This window comes from Oryx dammah, unplaced genomic scaffold (genome assembly GCF_014754425.2).
Source record: "Oryx dammah isolate SB20612 unplaced genomic scaffold, SCBI_Odam_1.1 HiC_scaffold_28, whole genome shotgun sequence".
NCBI classification, from domain to species: domain Eukaryota; kingdom Metazoa; phylum Chordata; class Mammalia; order Artiodactyla; family Bovidae; genus Oryx; species Oryx dammah.
Window position 1 is genome coordinate 4,722,407 of NW_024070212.1, and position 14,153 is coordinate 4,736,559.

Sequence of the window (14,153 nt, forward strand, 5' to 3'; positions counted from 1 at the left end):
CCAGAGTGATGAGAAGCATACTAAAGTCTTAGAAACCAGAGCTGTCACCCGTCAACCTAATATTACTTTGGAGTTTGAATCCTTGTGTTAATGACTTCTTTTTATGCGTTAGCCAGGGATGGTGATAGATTTTATTTCATTTTCCAGTGTTGGCAGTGGCTGTAGGAACTGCATCTTTAAGACTGTTTAACTGCTAAAAAGATCAGTGGAAAAGAGTAATATGATTGTTTAGCAATGTCTGTCATAGATCAGGGCTAGATTGTATCTGACAATCTTTTGAGTTATCAATTTGGCCATATAAAGCATAAATACCTTCTAACTTAGAGAATGAACTTATGGTTGTGAGTGGAGGGTGAGAGGATTGCAGGATGGGGGAAGGATAGTTAGGGAGTTTGAGATTGACATGTACATGTGGCTATATTTAAAATGGATAACCAAATAGTACAGCACATTGAATTCTACTCAGTGTGGAGGGGAGTTTGAGGGAGACTGGGGGAGAATGGGTACCTGTATATGAATGGCTGTGTCCCTTTGCTGTTCACCTGAAACTTTCACAAGATTGTTAATCTGCTATGAGAAGTGAAAGTGAAAGTCACTCAGTCATGTCCGACTCTTTGGACTCCCTGAAATATACAGTCCATGGAATTCTACAGGCCAGAATACTGGAGTGGGCAGCCTGTCCCTTCTCCAGGGGATCTTCCCAACTCAGGGATTGAATCCAGGTCTCCTGCATTGCAGGTGGATTCTTTACCAGCTGAGCCACAAGGGAAGCCCAAGAATACTGGTGTGGGTAGCCTATCCCTTCTCCAGTAGCTCTTCCCCACCCAGGAATTGAACCAAGATCTCCTGCATTGCAGGTAGATTCTTTACCAAATGAGCTAATCGGCTATACACCAATACAAAAGAAAAAGTTAAAAAAAAAATCCAGCATAAATACCTCCTAGAAGGGCGTTTTCTATGCCTATTACTTGGTCTGTGGAATCTTTTTTATTTGGGGAAGTATATTTATACACATGTACACATGCATAATATATGTATATATGAACATAGATAATTATAGACATTGTGAATATATAAATATTTGTATTTACATTTTCACACAAATTGTGAGTGTAGAGCTCAACAAAATTTTGCAAAGTGAACATATTAGTATAACTACTACTAAGATGGATTATTAGAACAGAAACAATATTACCAACACCTCTTAAGCTTCTTGTCCTTTTATAGTCACTGTTTACTCCTCTCCCCAATGACAACAGATTTTGACTTTTAACACATACAATAGATTTGCCTGTTCTGAAATATACATTAATGAAATCATACAAGATGTTTTCTCTTGTGCATGCTTTCTTTGGCTCAACATTATAATTGCAAGATTTACTCATGCTCGGCATGTGGCAGCAGTTTATTTGCAATTGTATAATATTTTATTTTTTGAATATGCCACAATGTATTATTACATAATATTGCTAATTAACATTTGGTTTGTTTCTAGTTTGTGGTTATTAACATTACTATGAACATTTTATGCATTACTTTTATAGCATACATACCTTTTTGTTGAGCATATGCTTAAGAGTAGTATTGCTTGGTCATAAAGGATGCATGTATTTGGTTTTAATAAGTACTGCTAAATGGCTTTCTGAAGTATTCATGTGAATTTATACAGCTCAGTTTAGTTCAGTTCAGTCACTCAGTCATGTCCGACTCCTTGCGACCCCATGAATCGCAGCACGCCAGGCCTCCCTGTCCATCACCATCTCCCGGAGTTCACTCAGACTCACGTCCATCAAGTCCGTGATGCCATCCAGCCATCTCATCCTGGGTCGTCCCCTTCTCCTCCTGCCCCCAATCCCTCCCAGCAGCAGAGTCTTTTCCAATGAGTCAACTCTTCACATGAAGTGGCCAAAGTACTGGAGCTTCAGCTTTAGCATCATTCCTTCCAAAGAAATCCCAGGGTTGATCTCCTTCAGAATGGACTGGTTGGATCTCCTTGCAGGCCAAGGGACTCTCAAGAGTCTTCTCCAACACCACAGTTCAAACGCATCAATTTCTTCGGCGCTCAGCCTTCTTCGCAGTCCAAATCTCACATCCATACATGACCACAGGAAAAACCATAGTCTTGACTAGGCAGACCTTAGTTGGCAAAGTAATGTCTCTGCTTTTGAATATACTATCTAGGTTGGGCATAACTTTTCTTCCAAGGAGTAAGTGTCTTTTAATTTCATGGCTGCAGTCACCATCTGCAGTGATTTTTGAGCTCCCAAAAATAAAATCTGACACTGTTTCTACTGATTCCCCATCTATTTCCCATGAAGTGATGGGACCGGAGGCCATGATCTTCATTTTCTGAATGTTGAGCTTTAAGCCAACTTTTTCACTCTCCTCTTTCATTTTCATCAAGAGGCTTTTTAGTTCCTCTTCACTTTCTGCCATAAGGGTGGTGTCATCTGCATATCTGAGGTTATCGATATTTCTCCCGGCAATCTTGATCCCAGCTTGTGCTTCTTCCAGTCCAGCGTTTCTCATGATGTACTCTGCATAGAAGTTAAATAAGCAGGGTGACAATATACAGCCTTGACGTACTCCTTTTCCTATTTGGAACCAGTCTGTTGTTCCATGTCCAGTTCTAACTGTTGCTTCCTGACCTGCATACAGATTTCTCAAGAGGCAGGTTAGGTGGTCAGTATTCCCATTTCATAAATTTATAAGATACTCCACATCCAGTCCAATAATTTGTATTGGCATTTGTAAGATTGTGGTCATACTAGTGGATGTGTAGTAGAATCTTATTGTGGTTTTAACTTACATTTTCTGATGATTACTAATAGTGAGGATATTTTCTAATACTTATTAGCTATTTGATATATTTTGTTGTGTGTGAAATATCTATTCAAGTTTATTGCCCATTTTTTTCTTATTGAGTTGATTACCTTTTCCATATTTCATAGGAATTTAAGAATATACTCTAGGTATAAGTCCTTTGTCAGATACATGCATTTCAAAAATCTCTCAAAAAGTTTAATAATGTCTTTTGGAAATCAGAAGTACTTAATTTTAACAAAGTTAAATTTATCATTCTTCATTTATGGTTAATAATTTTTGCCCACATTAAGAAATCTCTTCTTACTTCAAAGACATGAAGCATGCAGATGTTCATATTCTGATTTATATACAACCTAGAATTGAGTGTTGTTATGTCTAATGTTAAGTAGGGTGGAAGATTTGAAATGAATACCCAATTTAGTGGAAATGATAACACCATCTTTTTCTCATCGAATAGTGATGGCAGTTTGGTCTTAAGAAACTGTATATATCTTTTTCTGGTTTCTCTCTTGTAGTCTGCTCGTCTATTGTCTATTTTGTATCAATACTACTTATAGGAGCTTTGTTATGTCTTAATATTCCATAGTCTAATTCTTGCAACTTTTTAAAGATTATTGTCACTGTTATTAACTCTTTATATTTTAATACACATTTTAGATGCATGATACTGGATGCTTGGGGCTGGTGCACTGGGACGACCCAGAGGGATGGTTTGGGGAGGGAGGTGGGAGGGGGGTTCAGGATGGGGAACACATGTATAGCTGTGGTGGATTCATGTTGATGTATGTCAAAACCAACACAATATTGTAAAGTAATTAACCTCCAGTTAAAATAAATAAATTTATATTAAAAAAAATAATAAAATAGAATAAGTTTGTCAATTTTTGTGTTAACACTTTCACATAGACACAGGGTATGTTAGGAATTCTAGTTTAATTCCATTGATTCTATAGATAAATTGGGTGAGAGCTGATATTTTTATTATATTGGATGATATGGCTTATTTTATCATTAATTCAGATATGGTTTCATTATTTGAAAAACAGCTTATAGTTTTCCATATAGAGATCTTGTATATTTTCCTAGGCACATTTGTAGACTTAATGATTTTAGATAACACTGAAAATAGTTTTTAAAGTTTCACTTTCTAGTTTTTTTGTTTTTAGAATGTAAAAATAAAATTAATATGAATATAATGATTTTGCACTCACAGCATGAGCTAAATTAAATTATAATAATTCTAGTAGTTTTACATAGATTTTTAATAGATGAAAATGTTTTCAGATAATGATAATTCTACTTTTTCTATTCTATTTTTTATCTTTTCTTACTTTACTGGGTTAGCAAAGATCTCTGCTACAATGATAAGTAGAATTAGTGAGCATTCTTATTTTGAAATGCTTTTAATATTGCATCATTAGGAAGATATTTGCTGTTGGTTTTTTTTTGTGTATATGCTATCAGATTATGAAAGTTTCCTCCCATTTCTAGTCTGCCAAAAGGATGTATGGAACAGGCAAAGAAACCAGAGATCAAATTGATAGCATTTGTTGGATCATAGAAAAAGCAATAGAATTCTAGAAAAACATCTACTTCTACTTCATTGAGTCTTTGACTATGTGGATAACAACATACTGTGGCAAATTCTTAAAGAGATGGGAATATCAGATCACCTTACCTGTTTCCTGAGAAACCTGTATGCAGGTCAAGAAGTAACAGTTAAAACTAGAAATGGAACAATAGACTGGGTCAAAATTGGGAAAGAGTACATCAAGTCTGTATATTATCACCCTGCTTATTTAACTTATATGCAGAGTACATCATGTGAAAGGCCAGGATGGATGAAGCACAATTTGGAATCAAATTTCTGGATGACAAACATCGATAACCTCAAATATGCAGATGACACCACCCTTATGGCAGAAAGTGAAGACGAACTGAAGAGCCTCTTGATGAAAGTGAAAAAAGAGAGTGAAAAAGCTGGCTTAAAACTAAACATTCAACAAATGAAGATCATGGCATTTGGTCCCATTACTTCATGGCAAATAGATGGGGAAACAATGGAAACAGTGAAAAACTTTATTTTCTTGGGCTCCAAAATCACTGCAGATGGTGACTGCAGCCATGAAATTAAAAGATGCTTGCTCCTTGGAAGGAAAGCTATGACCAACCTAGACAGCATCTTAAAAAGTGGAGACGTTACTTTGCTAATAAAGGTCTATCTAGTCAAAGCTATGGTTTTTCCAGTAGTCATGTATGGATGTGTGAGTTGGACCATAAAGAAAACTGAGCACCGAAGAGTTGATGCTTTTAAACTGTGGTGTTGGAGAGGACTCTTGAGAGTCCCTTGGACTGCAAGGTCAAACCAGTCTATCCTAAAGGAAATCAGTCCTAAATATTCATTGGAAGGAATGATGCTGAAGCTGAAACTCCAATACTTAGGGCACGTGATGTGAAGAACTGACACATTGGAAAAGAGCCTGATACTGGGAAAGGTTGAAGGCAGGAGGAGAAGGGGATGGCAGAGAATGAGATGATTGGATGACATCACCAGTTCAGGGGACATGAGTTTGAGCAAGCTCTGAGAAATGGTGAAGGACAGGGCAGCCTGGCAAGTTGCAGTTCATGGGGATGCAAAGAGTTAGACATGACTAGCAACCGAGGAGCAACCCAAATGCTGAGAAAATCTTATGATTTTTCTCCTTATTCTGAAGATGTGGTGTATTATAATGATTCTTTCTCAAAAGTTTGACAATCATACAGTTATAGAGTAAATGATACACTTTCTTTTTCTAACATTTTGGGTTTGATGGCATCCGGTCCTATCACTTCATGGCAAACAGATGGGGGAAATTTGTAAACAGTGTCAGATTTCATTTTCTTGGGCTCCAACATCAATGCAGGCAGTGACTGCAGCCAGAAATTAAAGATGCTTCAGTTCAGTCAGTTCAGTCACTCAGTCATTTCTGGCCATCTGACAGGAGGGCTACTCATATCAGCAAGAGTCCGAAATGCAGTACTTGGGTGCAATCTCAAAAATGACAGAACGATCTCTGTTCATTTCCAAGGCAAACCATTCATTATCACAGTAATCCAAGTCTATGCCCCAACCACTAACGCTGAAGAAGCTGAAATTGAATGGTTCTATGAAGAAATATGCTTACTCCTTGGAATAGCTATGACAAACCTAGACTGTATTGAAAAGTAGAGACATCACTTTCCTGACAAGGGTCTGAATAGTCAAAGCTTTGGTTTTTCCAGTAGTCATAGATGGATGTGAGAGCTGCACCATAAAGAAGGCTGAGCACTGAGGAACAGATGCTTCTGAACTATGGTGCTGGATAAGACTCCTGAGAGTGCCTTGGACTGTAAGGAGATCAAACTAGTCAATCGTAAAGGAAAGCAGTCCTGAATATTCTTTTGAAGGACTGATGCTGAAGCTGAAGCTCCAATACTTTAGCCACCTGATGCGAAGAACTGACTCGTTAGAAAAGACCCTGATGCTGGGAAAGATTGAATGCAAGAGGAGAGGGGACGACAGAGGATGAGATGGTTGGATGGCATCACTGACTCAATGGACATGAGTTTGAGTAAACTCTGGGAGTTGGTGTTGGACAAGGAGGCCTGGCATTCTGCAGTTCATGGGATCACAAAGAGTTGGACACAGCTTAGCAATTGAATGACAGCAATATTTTATATAAGGTATTTAACATTTACTCTTTGTAAGAGCTATTGGACTATTTTGTAATTGAAATTTTCCTTTCCTTTAAGGTCCATGTCTAGTTTTGGTGTCAGCAAACCATAGAGGGACTTCCCTAGTGGTCCAATGGTTAAGAATCTGCTTTGCAATGAAGGTGATGTAGGTTCAATCCCTTGTCAGGGAACTAGGATCCCACATGTTTCAGGGCAACTAAGCCCATGTGCTATAACCAGAGAGTTTGTACATGTCACCAAATGCTCCCAAATGCCACAACTAAGACCTTGTGCAGCTGAATAAATAAATGTTATATTAAAAAAGAAACCATAGTGCTTGCTTCAGCAGCACATATACTAAAATTGGAATGATACAGAGAAGACTAGTATGGCCCCTGCGCAAGGATGACACGCAAATTCGCGAAGTGTTTCATATTTTTTTGAAAAATAAAAGCCATATGATTATCTCAGTAGATTCAGAGAAGGCCTTTGACAAAATCCAACATCCTTTTATGATAAAAACTCTCCAGAAAGCAGGAATAGAAGGAACATACCTCAACATAATAAAAGCTATATATGACAAACCCACAGCAAACATTATCCTCAATGGTGAAAAATTGAAAGCATTTCCCCTAAAGTCAGGAACAAAACAAGGGTGCCCACTTTCACCACTATAATTCAACATAGTTCTGGAAGTTTTGGCCACAGCAATCAGCGGAAAAAGAAATAAAAGGAATCCAGATTGGAAAAGAAGAAGCAAAATTCTCACTGTTTGCAGATGGCATGATCCTCTACATAGAAAACCCTAAAGACTCCACCAGAAAATTACTAGAGCTAATCAACGAATATAGTAAAGTTGTAGGATATAAAATCAACACACAGAAATCCCTTGCATTCCTATACACTAATAATGAGAAAGTAGAAAAAGAAATTAAGGTAACAATTCCATTCACCATTGCAATGAAAAGAATAAAATACTTAGGAATATATCTACCTAAAGAAACTAAAGACCTATATATAGACAACTATAAAACACTGATGAAAGAAATCAAAGAAGACACTAATGGATGGAGAAATATACCATGTGCATGGATTGGAAGAATCAATATAGTGAAAATGAGTATACTACCCAAAGCAATCTACAGATTCAATGCAATCCCTATCAAGCTACCAGCGGTATTTTTCACAGAACTAGAACAAATAATTTCAAGATTTGTATGGAAGTACAAAAAACCTCGAATAGCCAAAGCAATCTTGAGAAAGAAGAATGGAACTGGAGGAATCAACTTGCCTGACTTCAGGCTCTACTACAAAGCCACAGTCATCAAGACAGTATGGTACTGGCACAAAGACAGAAATATAGATCAATGGAACAAAATAGAAAGCCCAGAGATAAATCCACACACCTATGGACACCTTATCTTCGACAAAGGAGGCAAGAATATACAATGGAGAAAAGACAATCTCTTTAACAAGTGGTGCTGGGAAAACTGGTCAACCACTGGTAAAAGAATGAAACTAGATCACTTTCTAACACCACACACAAAAATAAACTCAAAATGGATTGGAGATCTAAATGTAAGACCAGAAACTATAAAACTCCTAGAGGAGAACATAGGCAAAACACTCTCCGACATAAATCACATCAGGATTCTCTATGATCCACCTTCCAGAATACTGGAAATAAAAGCAAAAATAAACAAATGGGATCTAATTAAAATTAAAAGCTTCTGCACAACAAAGGAAACTATAAGCAAGGTGAAATGACAGCCTTCAGAATGGGAGAAAATAATAGCAAATGAAGCAACTGACAAACAACTAATCTCAAAAATATACAAGCAACTCCTACAACTCAATTCTAAAAAAAATAAATGACCCAATCAAAAAATGGGCCAAAGAACTAAACAGACGTTTCTCCAAAGATGTACAGATGGCTAACAAACACATGAAAAGATGTTCAACATCACTCATTATCAGAAAAATGCAAATCAAGACCACACTGAGGTACCATTTCACACCAATCTGAACGGTTGCGATCCAAAAGTCTGCAAGCAATAAATGCTGGAGATGGTGTGGAGGAAAGGGAACCCTCTTACACTGTTGGTGGGAATGGAAACTAGTACAGCCACTGTGGAGAACAGTGTGGAGATTCCCTAAAAAATTGCAAATAAAACTGCCTTATGACCCAGCAATCCCACTGCTGGGCATACACACCGAGGAAACCAGAATTGAAAGAGACACATGTACCCCAATGTTCATCACTTCACTGTTTATAATAGCCAGGACATGGAAGCAAGCTAGATGTCCATCAGCAGATGAATGGCTAAGAAAGCAGTGGTACATATACACAATGGAGTATTACTCAGCCATTAAAAAGAATACATTTGAATCAGTTCTGATGAGATGGATGAAACTGGAACCTATTATACAGAGTGAAGTAAGCCAGAAAGAAAAATACCAATACAGTATACTAACACATATATATGGAATTTAGAAAGACGGTAATGATAACCCTGTATGTGAGACAGCAAAAGAAACACAGATGTATAGAGCAGACTTTTGGACTCTGTGGGAGAGGGAGAGGGTGCGATGATGTGGGAGAATGGCATTGAAACATGTATACTATCATGTAAGAAACAAATCGCCAGTCTATGTTCAACACAGTATACAGGATGCCTGGGGTTGGTGCACAGGGATGATCCAGAGTGATGATATGGGGTGGGAGGTGGGAGGGGGGTTAGGATTGGGAATTCATGTACACCCGTGGCAGATTCATGTCAATGTATGGCAAAACCAATACAGTATTGTAAAGTAAAAGTAAAAATAAAAATTAAAAATAAATAAATAAATAAAATCTCTTTTAGAAATCAAAAAATAAATAAAAAATAAACCATAGATTAAGTTATTTGGTAAGTATATCTTCTTTTTATTTTCTTTGAAATTTGTTATTTAAAATACATAATTGAATTAATATTATATTTTACTTCTATGCTTAGAAGAATTCAGCAGTAAGCCATATGAGCCTGGAGTTATCTTTGTGTGTACAAAGTTGCATTTTTCAAGCATTTTATCCATTTCATTAAAAATTTTCAAATTTACTGGCTTGGAGTTATTCATGAAAAACACTTGTTATTTTTTAAAAGTCTGTAAAAGCTGTAGAACCTATAGTATGTTTATCTTTTTGTTCCTGATAATGGTAGTTTATACCTTTCCTTGCTTTTGTTTTTTCTTGATTGATCTTGCCATCACTTTATTAGTCTTAAAAAGGAAGAAAAAAACTTTGTTTCTCTCGATTCTTCCCCAGTGTTCTTTAAAAATTCATTGACTTGGGCTCTTCTTCCTCTTTTTTGCTTTTTTTTTTTTTAACTGAATTTTGCCTTTTTTTTCCTCCAAGCTCCTTGAGATTGATACCTAGATAAGGCATTTCCCTCTTATATATGTGTTTAAGGACTTATTAAATTTACATTTAAGCTTAGCTCTGAATTCACCCAATGAAATCTGATTAGTTATAGTTCTACTTTCATTCAGTTTAAAGTATTTTTAAATTTCCTTTAGGATTTCTATTTTGACCCATGTGTTAAGTAGGAATATATTAGCTGATTACAAACATATGAGGATTTTCCAGTTACTTTTGTTTTTATTTTTAGTTTAATTCCACTGTTGCTATAGAATACAAATTATACAATGTATAATTTCAATACTTAAAAATTTTTTGAGACTTGTATTATAGTTCCATATATGGTCAATTTTGGTAAATGTTCAGTTTACACTTGAAACAGCGTGTTTCATGCAGGTATTGGATGCAGGATTCTCTTCATGTCAATTAGGTGAAAGTGAAAGTTGCTCAGTTGTGTCCAACTCTTTGTGACCCCATGGACTATACAGTCCATAGAATTCTCCAGGCCAGAATACTGGATTGGGTAGCCTTTCCCTTCTCCAGGGGATCTTCCCAACCCAGGGGTCAAACCCAGGTCTCCCGGATTGCAGGCGGATTCTTTACCAGCTGAGCTACTTGACTCTGTGGATCACAACAAATTGTGGAAAATTCTTAAAGAGATGGGAATACCAGACCACCTTACCTACTTCCTGAGAAATCTGTATGCAGTCAAAAAGCAACAGTTAGAACCAGACATGGAACAACGGAATGGTTCCAAATTGGGAAAGGATTTTGTCAAGGCTGTATATTGTTACCTTGCTTATTTAACTTATATGCAGAGTACATCATGAGAAACGCTGGGCTGGATGAAGCATAAGCTGGAATTAAGATTGCCAGGAGAAATATCAATAACCTCAGGTATTCCGATGACACCACCCTTATGGCAGAAAACAAAAGGGAACTGAAGAGCCTCTTGATGAAAGTGAAAGAGGAGAATGAAAAAGTTGCCTTAAAACTCAATATTCGAAAAAAACTAAAATCATCGCATCCGGTCCCAACACTTCATGGCAAATAGATGGGGAAACAAAGGAAACAGGCTTTATTTTCTTGGGCTCCAAAATCACTGCAGATAGTGACGCAGCCATGAAATTAAAAGACACTTGCTCCATGGAAGAAAATCTATGACAAACCTAGATAGCATATTAAAAAGCTGACATTGCCCACAAAGGTACATCTAGTCAAATCTATGGTTTTCCAGTAGTCATGTATGGATGTGAGAGCTGGACCATAAAGGAAGCTGAGCACTGAAGAATTGATGCTTTTGAACTGTGGTGTTGGAGAAGACTCTTGAGAGTCCCTTGGACTGCAAGGAGATCAAACCAGTCAATCCTAAAGGAAATCAGTCATGAATATTCATTGGAAGGACTGATGCTGAAGCTGAAACAATACTTTTGCCACCTGATGAGAACTGCTTTATTTCAAAAGACTCTGATGTTGGCAAAGATTGAGGCAGGAGGAGAAGGGGCCAACAGAGGATGAGATGGTTGGATGGCATCACGGACTCGATGAACATGAGTTTGAGCAAGCTCCAGGAGATTGTTATGGACAGGGAATACTGGTGTGCTGCAGCATAAGGGGTTGCAAAGAGTCTGGTACAACTGAGCAACTGAACTGAACTGAACTGTCTTTGTTGTCTCTTAATTCAATCATATTCTCTCTATATCTGTCAAAATATTTTTAGTTTCCTAGTTGCTCTCTTTCTCTCCTTCAATGCCCCTCAATAGGTATTCAGTTTTGTCTTTTTTTCCCCTTAATTAGTTTCTCATTTCATTTTTTTCCCTGAAATTATCTTTTTCATCTTTTACTTCTCTATTTATCCATATTCAACTGACTCTCACTTCATTACTTCCTTTTTATGTTTCTATTTCTGTTCTAAGTGTTTTCAAAATATCTGTAAATACTTGTGTTGATATTTTAATATAGTTTAGGGTGCTGTGTAATTTCCTTTTCCATCACAATTTTTTCTAACCTGTGTTTTTTTTTGGGGGGGGGAGGGGCAGAATGGCGTTTTCATTACCTTCTCATTCTTATTCTCTTTTTATGTTTTATTTTGGTACGAATTTTCAGTAAATGAAGACTGTTTATAAATTTTTCCATGGAGAGGACTGGTGGTTTGATAGTATCATAAGATTCATAGTCTAAGGTCTGACAAAACATTTCTGACAAAACATGGTCAACTGGAGAAGGGTATGGCTAACTGCTTTAGCATTCTTGCCTTGAGAACCTCATAAACTGTATAAAAAGGCCAAAAGATATAACAGTGAAAGATGAACTCCCCAGGTCAGTACATGCCCAATATGCTACTGGAGAAGAGCAGAGAAATAGCTCCAGAAGGAAATGAAAAGGCTGAGCCAAAGCAGAAATAGTGCCCAGTTGTGAATGTGTATGGTGGTGAAAGTAAAGTCTAATGCTGTAAAGAATAGTATTGCATAGGAACCTATAATGTTAAGTCCATGAATCAACAAAAGTAACAAGTCAGGTGAACCTGGAGTAACAGGTAAATTTGGCCTTGGAGTACAAAATGAAGCAGGGTAAAGGCTAACAGGTTTGCCAAGAAAATGCACAAACCCCTCTTCCAACAACACAAGAGACGACTCTATACGTGGACATCGCCAGATGGTCAATACCAAAATCAGACTGATTATATTCTTTGCAGCTGAAGATGGAGAAGCTCTATACAGTCAATAAAAACAAGACAGAGAGCTGACTATGGCTCAGATCATGAACTCCTTATTGGAGAATTCAGACTTAAATTGAAGGAAAGTAGGAAATAGAGAAAACCACTAGGCTTTTCATGTATGATATAAATCAAATCCCATGCGGTTATACAGTGGAAGTGACAGATTCGAGGGAAGAGGTCTGATAGAGTGCCCAAAGACCTACGCATGGAGGTTTGTAACATTGTACAGGAGGTAGTGATCAAAATCATCTCCAAGAAAAAGAAATTCATAAAGGCAAAATGGTTGTCTGAAGAGGACTTACAAATAACTAAGAAAAGAAGAGAAATGAAAGGCAAAGGAGAAAAGGAAAGATATACCCATCTGAATGTAGAGTTCCAAAGAAGGGCAAAGAGAGATAAGAAAGCCTTCCTAAGTGACTGATACAAAGAAATAGAGGAAAACTACAGAATGGGAAAGACTAGAGAGCTCTTCAAGAAAATTAGAGATAACAAAGGAAAATAGAACCAGTATGGACCTGAAATATAAGCTGAAGATACTACGAAGATGTGGCAAGAATACACAGAAAGACTAAACAAGATCTTAATGACCCAGATAACCATGATGGTGTGATCACTCACCTGGAACCAGACATCCTAGAAGGCAAAGTCAAGTGTGCCTTACGTAACATTACTATGAACACAGCTAGTGGAGGTGATGGGAATTCAGCTGAGCTATTTCAAATCCTAAAAGATGATACTGTGAAAGTGCTGCACTCAATATGCCAGCAAATTTAGAAAACTCATCAGTGGCCACAGGTCTGGAAAAGGTCAGTTTTCGTTCTAATTCCCAAAAAGGGCAATGCCAAAAAATGTTCAAACTATTGCAGAATTGTACTCAATTTGCATGAAAGCAAAGTAATCCTCAAATCTTCCAAGCCAGGCTTCAACGTATGTGAATCAATAACTTCCAAATGTACACCCTGGATTAGAAAAGGCAATAGAACTAGAGACCAAATTGCCAACATCCATTTGCTCATAGAAAAAGTAAGGAAACTCCAGAAGAACATCTACCTCTGCTTTACTGACTACCCTAAAGTCTTTGACTGTGGATCACACAAAAAATGGAAAATTCTTCAAGAGATGGGAATAAGACCTCTTAATCTGCTTCCTGGAAATCGGTATGCAGGTCATGAAGCAACAGTTAGAACCAAACATGAAACAACAGACTAGTTCAAAATTGGGAAATGAGTACATCAAGGCTGAAAACTCAACATTCAGAAAATGAAGATCACGACATTTGGTTCCATCACTTCATGACAAATAGATGTGGAAACAAAGGAAACAGTGAGAGACTTTATTTTCTTGGGTTCCAAAATCCCTGAAGATGGTTACTGCAGCCATGAAATAAAAAGATGCTTGCTCCTTGGAAGAAAATCTATGACAAACCTAGACAGTGTATTAGAAAGCAGAGACATTACTTTGCTGAAAAAGGTCCATATAGTCAAATGTATGTTTTTTTCCAGTGTTCATGTATGGATG

At 37.2% G+C, this 14,153-nt stretch overlaps 1 non-coding gene across 1 annotated transcript; it reads left to right on the forward strand.

Moving 5' to 3' along the window:
- Positions 1-6,852: 6,852 nt before the first annotated feature.
- On the forward strand, positions 6,853-6,959 carry LOC120857175. Its single transcript, XR_005719632.1, has one exon. It is a non-coding gene; the product is annotated as a U6 spliceosomal RNA (small nuclear RNA).
- Positions 6,960-14,153: the final 7,194 nt, after the last annotated feature.